Consider the following 14029-nt stretch of genomic DNA (forward strand, 5'->3'; position numbering starts at 1 on the left):
CTATTCAGTGGCATAAGTAGGATTTTAATTCTGTAGTCATTCAACAAATATCATCAAGTCATTAAGTAAAAATTTGGTTCTACACAACCTATCAAAATCAACTCTCACATAATACATTATAATTTTATATATTTTCATCAAATAGACAAAAGTAATTCAAACTTGTCAAATTACATATAAAAACAAACATTGAGAAGGGGTCATTTGTCAACTCTTCCGTTTTTGTTTTGTGTTTTAGTATATTGTTTTCATTTTCATAAAGGTAGAATCAATTCTAAAATTTTAAAAACGAAAACAAAATAAGTTTTTTTTTTTCCTTTCAAAACAATTATTCACTCCCTCCCCTTCCCTATCCTTCCCTCTCCCTATAATACTATTGCTTCAACAAAAATAAAGCAAATATCTACAGTTAACTCATACAATCAATGACAATAACATTTGCTATTGTTTTCCACATTATAAATACACTTCAAAATTTATATTCTAATATGCATTAAGAATCATGTCATGTATAAGTTTAAACAATAAAGACAAATTTTAGATTGGGTTTATAATGAAGTGGAATAGCAAAAATAACTCTTTTTTTCTCTATCACTAGGTTCAATTTGTAAAACTCCAAACATTTTGGATAAATTTCTACATTTAATTTTTTAAAAAAAATCAAAATTGAGTGTAATCAACTGACACCACTCAATATGACAGGCTATCGAGTGGTCGATATGTGAGGTTAGTAGGTGGTTGCATGTATCTTGAGTTTGCACTTCTAAGGTGGGTCCCAAAGACCCCTTACTAGGGTCGGTTCTCGGTTATAAAAAAAAATTATAACTAAGACCATTCATTAAGATGTAGCTCCATCTGTTCCTTTTAGGCAACAAATTGTGCTACCTATCTATCCTTTCTTCCTGAAATACAATTTACATAATTCTTCATCCCCTCTTGTTTATGTTTTATCTTTTTCTACAAATAATAATATTAGGAAAAAAAAAGAAGAAAAAAGGTGTCTACTTACCCATTCTACACAACACCCAGATGGGTACCCACATATCAGGTACAAGAAAATAAACAATTAATAAAGTCTTCAACTAATAAAATTCGTGAGTACAAGCAAAAATGATTTCATAGCCAATAATAAAAAGAAATACTTAATAGTCTTGAATGCATATTTACCATGAAACAAGGCTGTTGGTGTGTTTCCGTATGAAATCAGGGCTGAAAACATCGAAGGATCTTGCCTCTCCTGTTTTCACATTGTAAGCCACAACCAACTTTTCAAAGTGAATGAAGACCAAGATTTGGCCATCATCCAGCCAACCAACAGGTATGAAACTCTCACATAAAAAATTCGGTCCATCTATTGCTTCTGTAATCTTGTAAAGTTTAGCCCCTTCATTGCAATGTAAGTCCTTTAATATGCATACATAAACCTCTGCTGAATGTCTCACAATGAAAGATAAACTATTCCCCAGCTCAAGAAGACTATAACAACTCCCAACAAATTCATTTGGAACTTGAACGGAGTGAGAAGTGTCATCATAAAGGTCAACAGCAAAAATATGACTGTTCATTTGAGAGTAATAAATAGCGCGCCTCCAACAGACACTGAAGCTCTATCGTCACAATAAAAACTGATTCCTTTTAGTGAAGTCACCATTCTTCTCCATGAAATGTTATTATTATCCAGAGACAATACAAACCACCTATTTTCTCCACGTGATATTTCACAATGGCAAACCACCTTGTACTCCTCAGTGCAAGAAATGTAACCAATATGACAAGAGAGCAAAAGATGACCTTTCGCAATAGGAAAAGGTAGGTTCTTATACTTTTGTGTCACATGATTCCCAACAAAAAGAAATCTCTCAGGATGAGCCTGAAAACAGTGATAAGCCACCACAACTAGAGACCATATGTCCATGACAATTTAGGTGTGTTGTTTGAATTCTCCCTCATTAAACTCAAGGAAACATAAATGATATAGCTTACCAAATTTTTGGATGAACAAGGCATCCTTTGATTGAAGGACGTGTGCCATGATATAAGAAGGATCATATATAATTTTGGCCCAAGCCTTGCACACAAATTTCCCACAGTAATGCAAAAACTCAGCAATAAGGCAAACAAGAATGTGAAAAATGATGTCCTCGGGAATAAATGGGATGTCATTTTTCTGTTCATTTATTTGAGAGGATGAAGCATTCCTACAACAATGTAGAGAATACTATAAGAATTTTATAAATGATGATAAAAAATAAGACAAATAACAACATTGTTCACACATCTATGGAACAAAAAGTTATAGGTTCGGACATGAAAATGTCTTTGGCACAAAATGAAATACAAAAGGAAGAGAAGCACATACAAAACAAAAATCTCACTCAAACCAACTAACCAAAATAATAAACTCAATGTCACCTTTTTATTATACGAAAAAGTAAATTTTTTTTTGAAAATAGAAACCAAACGTGGTGATTATTTTTGTTTTTTATGTTTTAAGGAGATGTCTTAATATTTTTGGTTTTTATACATTTTCTTGATGCTTTATTTTGATTTAAGAAATTGTGTATCTACCCAAATTAGGTTAAAGAAAATTTCTATCGAACAGTTCTAAGACTTGAGCAAGATGAAAATGACAAGTGAATTGACATGGAAAATCAAGAGTCTCTTGATCACCAGGAAAAAGTGGCGCCAAAAACTTCTTGTCCACCATGAATCAATGTATCAATAGAAATCAACGATCAACCATTTATCAATGTATCAATAGAAATCAACGATCAAAAGGGTGTCAAGAATCCTAAAATCCCAAGGATGGGTGGCTGTTTATTAGGCTTTACAACAAGGCAAACTTTTCTTAATTTTTTTTTTTTAAAAAAAATGTAATTTATAAATGTAAGATCTCATTGTCAAATTTCCAACCATAGTTTCCTGGCTTTGCAGACTCTCTCTCTCTCTGACACACACACAAACACAAATTTGTACTGTACTTAAGTTTTAACAGTATGAAGCACTGTCGTTAACGAAAAAATATTGACCTTCTCGGAATTTAAGAACAAAATTGAATTACTTACAGACTTGCATTAAAAGTGCAACACTAACAAAAAGGATACGAAAGGCGCTTGTACGATAGGCACTTGATCAGTCTTTAAGAGCCTGTCAAGTGCCTTACAAATCCTCTCTGTCAGTTTTGCAATTCCAACGCAAATCTGTGAGCAAATCAATTTTGTTATTCAATCCCAAGAAGATAAAAAGTAAAAATAAATAAATAAAAAAAGTAAATTACAAAAATAAGATCTCTTTGTCAAATTTTCAACCATAGTTTCCTAGCTTTGCAGACTCTCTCTCTCCCTCTCTCTCTCTCTCTCTCACACACACACTGTCACGCCCTCAAAATAAACCCATTATATATATATCATTGACATGCCATATTTAAAGAAAACAATTCATTATCTCATTCATCAGAGTATTACTAAATAAAAGCATTACATGTAACATCAAATTAAATGCCCTACGGGCTTACATCTTTCCAAGCCAACACTTGGACACAAAAGTATGAGTTCTAACTCAAATACAAGTATAGCCCTAGGCTTGAATGTTTACACGTACTATCAAATAAAAACAACTAACTAAAGATAGTCTTCAAAATCTAAAAAGTCCAACCCTTCCAAGCTAAGTCCTTGGAGGTAGCTTATCACCTGAACCTGAAAATGATGTTCCCATAAAGGGTGAGCCACAGCCCAGTAGAAAAATACTAAACCAAATATAAACATTGAATAAAGCTATAGCATTCAATAGATGGTTAACCAAGATAATCAATTGTATCATTATACAGTCTCATGACACTAATGTCTAAGACACAATTCACTTTCCATTATTATCAACATGGCTCAGAACCTGGCCAAACTTACAACAGTGAACTACATATCATATTCACATTACTTTCAATATCAACAAAACAAATGAGACTCAGGCTCATATCAAAACACTTCATACTTCCCGTTTGATACACATAGTAGTGTTGTATCAATAACATGTAAAAACACTTCAATATAATAAGCACACATAATAGTGATGCTAATGGAGTCCATCCCCTATCTCCTCCCAAACAAAATCCGGTTTAGAGGTCCATCCCCTATATTCCCCTAAACCGTGGAGTACATCCCCTATCTCCTCCCAAACAATATGCATATGCAATGCTCAATCAACACATGTATTTTCTGTATTAATTCAATAGTCTAAACTTATGACCAAAACAAATTGATTAGTTTCAATTTTCCCTAATTCACATGCAATGTCTACAACAAACACGACTATCCTCCACCGATAGCCCAAAATAGTTTATTTCTAGACTGGAAATAAATATAACAACAATTCAACAAGTGAGTGATTTAAATTATCCAACTACACCATTTAATCAATGAATTCCTCAATTTCATGAATTTAACCATATTCTCCAATTTCCTCAAACAAATTATACAAATTAATTTATTAATACAACTAGGGTTTTTCCCAAAATTACCAAAGTACTCCCAACATATCAAAATACCAAAACTTAGAACAAAACTTATAAGATGGAGTAGGAAATCCCTACCTCGAAGAAAATAACCTGAATGGAGAAGACGGAGATGAAGACCAAATTCCAATGTGCTCCAAACCACCAAACGTTCAGATTAAATGGAAGCCCTGGACTCACTCTATCTTTTTAACAAAGAACTTAGGGTAGAAATACACTCTAAGTAGATCAAACCTAAGAGAGAAGGTGTGTAGGGAGAGGGAGAAGACGGTTCTAGGGTTTTAGAATCAAAAGGGAGATGAAAAATGACCCAGAAAGTCGGGTCTCGGATTTATATAGTCGACTCCCCGCTCGAGCGTGAAAATCCCCGCTCGAGCGTCAGACACAGACTCACGCTCGATCGTGAAAAGAGCCGCTCGAGCGTCGATTGCACACTTCCAGAAGTTTTGCAGGTGATGGTACGCGCTCGAGCGCTAAACTCTCCGCTTGAGCGGAGGGACTGCAGAGTAACGTACTGGGAGATGGAAAAACACGCTCGAGCGTCAAAACTCCCGCTCGAGCGTATAAGCAACAACGAAGAGCCCGCTCGAGCGTTAAAACTTCCGCTCGAGCGTGAAGGCCAAAATCTGGGCATCACCTTTTGGTTTCAAAGTGCAACCAACCTGTTTCAAACCTGCCCATCACAACCTAAGACCCTAATACAAAGAGTAAAGGCTAGAAGTGATAATGATACAAAAACAAGTCCACGGAACCAAGTCCAGAATACCGTATACAAAGGAAGGAAAAACCGGGATCGCTATAACCTCCCCCCTTAAAAGAATTTCGTCCCCGAAATTAAGCATAAGTTTTTGAAAAAAAGTTTTTTTTTTTTTTTTTATATGACAATTCAATAGTAAACAACTTGACCCAATACTGGTCATTTCATCTCTTTTCAAAAGGCATTTCACATTATACATAACAACTTGCATTATCAACATGTATTTTTCTTTCAAATTCAACAGTTTTCAATATATATAATTTTCATTTCCATATCATATTCAATCTCATGATATAACTCCAATTCTACATCACATTCAACATATACAGTGTTACACTAACCCTCCATTATGAGGCAAGTTTCGAAATACTTCCATTAACCAAAACATAACTATGTTTCACAACTTAAGTTATATTTAATACACTTAAGGTGCAATATTACAACAAAATAAGCAACATATGCTCAAGCATCTACAAATAGATCCTGATATTTCTCTCGGACCTCCAATTCTCGTTCCCATGTGGCTTCCTCCACCCCGTGATGTTTCCACAAAACTTTTACCAAAGGGATGGTCTTGCCTCGCAAAACTTGATCCCGTCTATCCAAGACCCGGACCGGTCTCTCCTCATACGAGACATCCTCATCTACCTCTAAGTCGGTCCAATCCAATACGTGCGATGGATCTGGCTCACACTTCCAGAGCATACTCACATGAAACACGTTATGTACTCCGGATAACTGCGGCGGCAAGGTTAAACGATAAGCAGCCTCGCCAATCCTCTCAAGGATCTCAAAAGGGCCAATAAATCGAGGGGACAACTTCCCGCTCTTCCCGAACCTCATCAATCCCCGCCTAGGTGATATCTTTAGAAAGACATGATCACCCACCTCAAACGCCAAAGGTCTCCTCCTACGGTCGGCATAAGATTTCTGACGACTTTGGGCTGTAATAAGCCTCCTACGGATAAGCTCAACTTTCTCCGTCGTTTCCCTTACCAATTCCGGACCCAGCAAAGGTGCGTCGCCCACCTCGGCCCAGCAAACTGGAGACCTACATGGTCGGCCGTACAAGGCCTCAAATGGTGCCATACCGATACTAGACTGGAAACTGTTGTTGTAAGCAAACTCCACTAATGGCAAGTGCCTCTCCCACGACCCGCTAAAGGCAAGAACACAACCCCGAAGCATATCCTCAAGGATCTGAATAGTACGCTCGGATTGCCCATCAGTCTGAGGATGATAAGCTGTGCTAAAGGTCAACTTAGTGCCTAAGGCACTCTGCAAGCTCTGCCACAATCTGGCAGTAAAACGAGGGTCCCTATCGGAGACGATCGTCACCGGAATTCCGTGCAACCTCACTATGTCCCGAATATACAAGTCGGCAAGATGATCTACTGAATCTCTAACGCGCATAGGAATGAAGTGCGCCGACTTAGTCAACCAGTCTACAACTACCCAAATAGCATCACTACCCCGCTGAGTCCTCGGAAGACCTACAACGAAGTCCATAGTGACATGCTCCCACTTCCACTCGGCAATAGGCAAAGGTTGCAACAAACCCGCTGGCCTCTGATGCTCGGCCTTCACTTGCTGGCAAGTAAGGCACTTCGATACAAAAACAGCCACATCTCTCTTCATACCCCGCCACCAAAACTGGCGACCCAAATCCCGATACATCTTAGTGCCTCCCGGATGCACCGCAAGGCGTGAATGATGAAACTCTCGGAGTACCTCCTCTCGACAAGACTCCGGCACAAACAGACGGTCTCGGTATCTCACACTGAGGTCGGGATACACCGTCAAACCCTTCTCAACCTTCCCACCGGAAATCTTCTCACGGAGGGATTCTACCTCAAGGTCACCCCCTTGAGCCTCTAACACTCGAGTCACAAGTGTAGGCTGTGCAACAACAGAAAACAAGGCCGCAGCCTCAACGGATTCGCTCAAAAGCAAATCAAACTCCCCAAGTGCACCCAACATCTTCCACTCCCGAACGACTATACTAGCTATGTCACCAACAGGTTTCCTGCTAAAGGCGTCGGCCACCACATTGGCCTTTCCCGGATGATAATGCAACTCGAAGTCATAATCCTCAATAAACTCCATCCACCTCCTCTGCCTCAAGTTCAAGTCTTTCTGTGTAAACAGATATTTCAGACTCTTATGATCCGAGAATACCTCGAACCTCTCACCATAAAGATAGTGCCACCAAATCTTCAAGGCAAATATCACAGCTGCTAACTCTAAATCATGCGTAGGGTAATTCTTCTCGTGAATTTTCAACTGGCGTGAGCCATAGGCAACTACTTTCCCTTCTTGCATCAACACACAACCCAAACCCTCTCGTGAGGCGTCACAATAAACTGCATAACCTAACCCTCTCTCAGGAATAATCAAGACCGGAGCAGTGGTCAGTCTAACTTTCAACTCCTGGAACGACTTTTCACAAGTCTCACTCCATACAAATTTGACTCCCTTCCGAGTCAAACTAGTCAAAGGTAAAGCTAACCTGGAGAAATCCTTCACAAACCGGCGATAATACCCAGCTAACCCCAGAAAACTGCGGATCTGAAACACACTCTTAGGCTGTGCCCAATCTTGCACTGCCTCAGTCTTGGATGTATCAACAGACACTCCTTCCCCAGAAACTACATGGCCTAAGAACTTGACCTCTTCTAGCCAGAACTCACACTTCCCAAACTTAGCATAAAGCTTATGGGCTCTAAGTAACTCAAGCACCACTCTCAAATGTTCCTTGTGCTTCTCCTCAGAAGGTGAATAGATAAGGATGTCGTCCACGAAGACAACTACAAAACGATCTAAAAATTCCCGAAATATCCGGTTCATCAAATCCATAAATACTGCCGGTGCATTGGTGAGCCCAAATGGCATCACCAAAAACTCATAGTGGCCATACCGCGTACAGAATGCCATCTTCGGAATATCCTCCTCCCTGACTCTCAACTGATGATAACCCGATCTCAAGTCTATCTTCGAGAAACAACGGGAACCCTTCAACTGATCGAACAGATCATCTATACGAGGCATAGGGTACTTATTCTTAACCGTAGCCCGATTCAATTTCCGGTAATCTATACAGAGTCTCAAAGCACCATCCTTCTTTTTAACAAAGAGGGCCGGTGCTCCCCATGGCGAAACACTAGGACGTATAAAGCCCTTATCTAGCAACTCCTGGAGTTGGATCTTCAACTCAACTAACTCGGCTGGGGCAAAACGATAAGGTGACATAGAAATCGACGTCGTGCCGGGCACTAAGTCAATAGAGAACTCAATCTCTCTGTGAGGTGGCAAACCAACAAGGTCCTCGGGAAAGACATCCGAGTACTCACAAACCACCCATGCCAACACAATCTGGGTCTCATCACACTCACTACTCAAAAAGCTAGCAAGTAAACCATTAAGCTCACTCCGCCCTCGCGAATCATACCCTGGTGGCAAAACACAACCAACCCGGTCCCCTAGAAAATAAAAACATTCCCCACTCACGGTACAACAAGTGACCCTCTGGCGGTAGCAATCAATAACTGCCCGGTATGACGATAACCAGTCCATACCCAAAATAACATCGAAGCCCTTCATGGGCATAACCACAAAAGGAAACGGAAGCCTATGATAGTCGACCTCTATATCACAACCCCTAACACCTTGTTTCAAGATCAACTCACCCCCAAGAGGTGACACTACACAAATAGGAGATGCTAACTGTGCTAACTCCAAGTCCAAAACAGATGCAAATGCAGCAGACACAAAGGAATGAGATGCACCCGTATCAATCAAAACACTAGCAACCGAGTTGCAAAACAAGAAGGTACCTCTCACAACTGATGGTGCCGGCACAAGATCCTGCGCGGTAACAGCGTACACGCGCCCAGAAGACCTTTGATCAACCTGCTCACCCCTAGGAGCATAAGATTGCTGCACCGACTGGGACGATGAAGCCCCCTGATTGGCCCTCGAGGCCTGACCCGACTGAGCTGGCTGCTGACCCTGAATCTGCCTCAAACCAGATGCACCAGGTGTGCCACCCAACTGCGGGCAATACCTCTTCATATGCCCTGGCTGACCACACTGATAACACGAGAGTGGCTGGCCTCTACCCTGACTCTGGCTCTGAGATCGAGCCGAAGATGATGCTGCTCTCTGCACTCCTCCCCCCTGGGGACAAACTGGAGACTTGTGGCCCAGCTGGCCACACTTGAAACAGGTAATGTCTCCCTGACTGCCTTTCCCCGAACTAGCACTCGGCACAGGAAAAGTCGATCTAGAAAAGCTACCCTGAGACTGCTGAGGATTAAAACCCTTCTGTCTCCTACCATCACTCTGACCATCTTGACTCCTCTTAGAGCCCTTCTGTCCTTCCTCCTCCTCCTGCATCATGATTTCCATGTGGGCTGCAGCATCGACCATACGCCCGTAATCCCGAATCATAGTTCCCCCAACTCGCAGTTTAAGGCCATGCCTCAACTTCTTCTCAAACTCGATACAACGGCGTTCCTCAGACGCCACCAACTCAGGTGCAAACCTGGACAAGCTAGTAAATGCAGCCTCAAACTCGGCCACTGAAGAACTTGACTGCTTAAGCTGGCAGAACTGGTCTCTCAGCTTCTCCCTAACTGCTGGAGATAAGAACCTCTCCTGGAAAGCATTCACAAAAGCCTCCCATGTACCTCCTATACGACCTTTAGTGAACTTCCACCATTGACCCGCATCCCCCTTCAGCTGGAAAGATGTCAAGGTCACTTTCAACCCCTCGTCTTCGATGCCAAGCATCTCAAACGTCTTCGTTGTCTGTTCGATGCCAAGGATCACCCACAAATTCATCCGGGATAGACCGGAAGAACTCCCTCTTCAGAAAGGAAGGTCCTGCATCCGCAACAACAACCCGCGCTTGATTCTCAGCTCTGAGAATGCCTACTGACTCCTTGAATGCCCCTGCTATCTCTCGGGCTAGAGCGCCCATAGCCTGCTGGCCTACTGGCTCGGCCACATTGGCCTGGCCAACTCCCTCCTGAACTGCCGGAATCTCCTCTGGCACAGGCACCTCCTGCCTACCCGGCCTACCACGCCTACCGCGTCCTCGTCCTCGTCCTGACATCCTAATAAAGGAAACACAGACGTTAGCACATTAATAAATGTGCCGAAGCTAAACACTCGCGTCCTAATGCATTGGACAACAATAATTCATTCCACGTAAGCACATAATCACATAAGCACCTACGAATTTCATTCCTGGATGATGATAGTCCCGAAGTGTTACTATAGTTCCGGTTGGAAGCAGCATTGATCAAGTGCCTTTCCAACAAGAGTACTAGAAACTCAAGGGTCCAATCAACATGCTAGGAACTACATTCCATACCCACATAATCACATAAACATGTTATCATATAAGCATATAACATTTCACTAAGTCTCTATCAAACGAGACGAACCCATTGTGATACTAATCACTTCCCACGTACCCAAAGTATTCAAACCCGGTACGCTCTGATACCAAGTTGTCACGCCCTCAAAATAAACCCATTATATATATATCATTGACATGCCATATTTAAAGAAAACAATTCATTATCTCATTCATCAGAGTATTACTAAATAAAAGCATTACATGTAACATCAAATTAAATGCCCTACGGGCTTACATCTTTCCAAGCCAACACTTGGACACAAAAGTATGAGTTCTAACTCAAATACAAGTATAGCCCTAGGCTTGAATGTTTACACGTACTATCAAATAAAAACAACTAACTAAAGATAGTCTTCAAAATCTAAAAAGTCCAACCCTTCCAAGCTAAGTCTTTGGAGGTAGCTTATCACCTGAACCTGAAAATGATGTTCCCATAAAGGGTGAGCCACAACCCAGTAGAAAAATACTAAACCAAATATAAACATTGAATAAAGCTATAGCATTCAATAGATGGTTAACCAAGATAATCAATTGTATCATTATACAGTCTCATGACACTAATGTCTAAGACACAATTCACTTTCCATTATTATCAACATGGCTCAGAACCTGGCCAAACTTACAACAGTGAACTACATATCATATTCACATTACTTTCAATATCAACAAAACAAATGAGACTCAGGCTCATATCAAAACACTTCATACTTCCTGTTTGATACACATTGTAGTGCTGTATCAATAACATGTAAAAACACTTCAATATAATAAGCACACATAATAGTGATGCTAATGGAGTCCATCCCCTATCTCCTCCCAAACAAAATCCGGTTTAGAGGTCCATCCCCTATCTTCCCCTAAACCGTGGAGTACATCCCCTATCTCCTCCCAAACAATATGCATATACAATGTTCAATCAACACATGTATTTTCTGTATTAATTCAATAGTCTAAACTTATGACCAAAACAAATTGATTAGTTTCAATTTTCCCTAATTCACATGCAATGTCTACAACAAACACGACTATCCTCCACCGATAGCCCAAAATAGTTTATTTCTAGACTGGAAATAAATATAACAACAATTCAACAAGTGAGTGATTTAAATTATCCAACTACACCATTTAATCAATGAATTCCTCAATTTCATGAATTTAACCATATTCCCCAATTTCCTCAAACAAATTATACAAATTAATTTATTAATACAACTAGGGTTTTTCCCAAAATTACCAAAGTACTCCCAACATATCAAAATACCAAAACTTAGAACAAAACTTATAAGATGGAGTAGGAAATCTCTACCTCGAAGAAAATAACCTGAATGGAGAAGACGGAGATGAAGACCCAAATTCCAATGTGCTCCAAACCACCAAACGTTCAGATTAAATGGAAGCCCTCGACTCACTCTATCTTTTTAACAAAGAACTTAGGGTAGAAATACACTCTAAGTAGATCAAACCTAAGAGAGAAGGTGTGTAGGGAGAGGGAGAAGACGGTTCTAGGGTTTTAGAATCAAAAGGGAGATGAAAAATGACCCAGAAAGTCGGGTCTCGGATTTATGTAGTCGACTCCCCGCTCGAGCGTGAAAATCCCCGCTCGAGCGTCAGACACAGACTCACGCTCGATCGTGAAAAGAGCCGCTCGAGCGTCGATTGCACACTTCCAGAAGTTTTGCAGGCGATGGTACCCGCTCGAGCGCCAAACTCTCCGCTCGAGCGGAGGGACTGCAGAGTAACGTACTGGGAGATGGAAAAACACGCTCGAGCGTCAAAACTCCCGCTCGAGCGTATAAGCAACAACGAAGAGCCCGCTCGAGCGTTAAAACTTCCGCTCGAGCGTGAAGGCCAAAATCTGGGCATCACCTTTTGGTTTCAAAGTGCAACCAACCTGTTTCAAACCTGCCCATCACAACCTAAGACCCTAATACAAAGAGTAAAGGCTAGAAGTGATAATGATACAAAAACAAGTCCACGGAACCAAGTCCAGAATACCGTATACAAAGGAAGGAAAAACCGGGATCGCTATACACACACAAACACATGCACACACCCACATAAATTTGTACTACATTTAACCAGTATGAAGCATATTTATGGGAAAAAAAATATCATATTTGTGAAAAAAATATTTAAAAAATTACTAAATACCAAAATTACAAAAAAATAATACGCAAATTCAATACATTTTTTGTATTTGTAAATATTTATTAATTTTTTAAAATATCTTTTTACAAATATTTTACTTTTTAGATACATCTAATTTTTTTAAATATTTGTAAAAAAAAATCTTTAAAAACTCACTAAATACCAAAATTATAAAAAAATATATATATATAAAAATTCAATACATTTTTTTATATTTTGTATATTTATTAATTTTTTACAAATATTTTACTTTACCAAATTTTAATATTTGTAAAAAAAAATCTTTAAAAAATCCATAAATACCAAAATTACAAAAAAATAATACGAAAATTCAATACGTTTTTGTATTTTTGGATATTTATTAATTTTTTAAAATATTTTTTTACAAATGTTATACTTTTTAGATAGATCTAAATTTTTTTAATATTTGTAAAGAAATCTTTAAAAAATCACTAAATACCAAAATTACAAAAAAAAAAATATAAAAATTCAATTCATTTTTTATATTTTGTATATTTATTAATTTTTTACAAATATTTTACTTTACAAAATATCATATTTGTGAAAAAAAAATCTTTAAAAAAATCCATAAATACCAAAATTACAAAAAATAATACGAAAATTCAATACATTTTTGTATTTTTGGATATTTATTAATTTTTTAAAATACATTTTTACAAATGTTATACTTTTTAGATAGATCTAAATTTTTTTAATATTTGTTTAGAAAATCTTTAAAAAATCACTAAATACCAAAATTAAAAAATATATATAAAAATTCAATATATTTTTTTGTATTTTTAGATATTTATTAATTTTTTAAAATATTTTTTTACAAATATTTTACTTTTTAAATAAATCTAATTATGGTGAACTTAAAAAGTATTCATTTAAAAAATAAAAAACACATTGTGATACTCTTAGCTGTAAAAGTCTACCAATAAGCAACCAAAAAAACACCCATAAGATGGATGAGGAACTAACATAACAACATAACATGGAACTAACATAACATAACATAAAAAACACGTTTAGATGGACAAAGATGACGCTTCGAGAGAGAGAGCCGATGGTCCGTATGCGGCTCTCCATTGAGGATAACCAAAAAATAAATATATGAATCAAATAAAATTAAAACAATAGAAATATCATTCTCAAATCAAACAAACTTATAACTACTAAAATAGTTTTT

At 38.6% G+C, this 14029-nt stretch overlaps 1 long non-coding RNA gene across 2 annotated transcripts in view; it reads right to left on the bottom strand.

Annotated features, from left to right (window-relative positions):
- The window catches only part of LOC114298205 (uncharacterized), an 83627-nt gene that overhangs the window by 822 nt on the left and 68776 nt on the right, over positions 1 to 14029 (bottom strand). For both annotated transcript variants that reach the window (XR_014329975.1, XR_014329976.1), the window contains exon 10: positions 1168 to 2198. This is a non-coding gene — a long non-coding RNA (uncharacterized LOC114298205). The remainder of the gene's footprint in view (positions 1 to 1167; positions 2199 to 14029) is intronic.

This window comes from Camellia sinensis, chromosome 5 (assembly GCF_055761805.1).
Source record: "Camellia sinensis isolate YWXY chromosome 5, ASM5576180v1, whole genome shotgun sequence".
Classification (NCBI taxonomy): domain Eukaryota; kingdom Viridiplantae; phylum Streptophyta; class Magnoliopsida; order Ericales; family Theaceae; genus Camellia; species Camellia sinensis.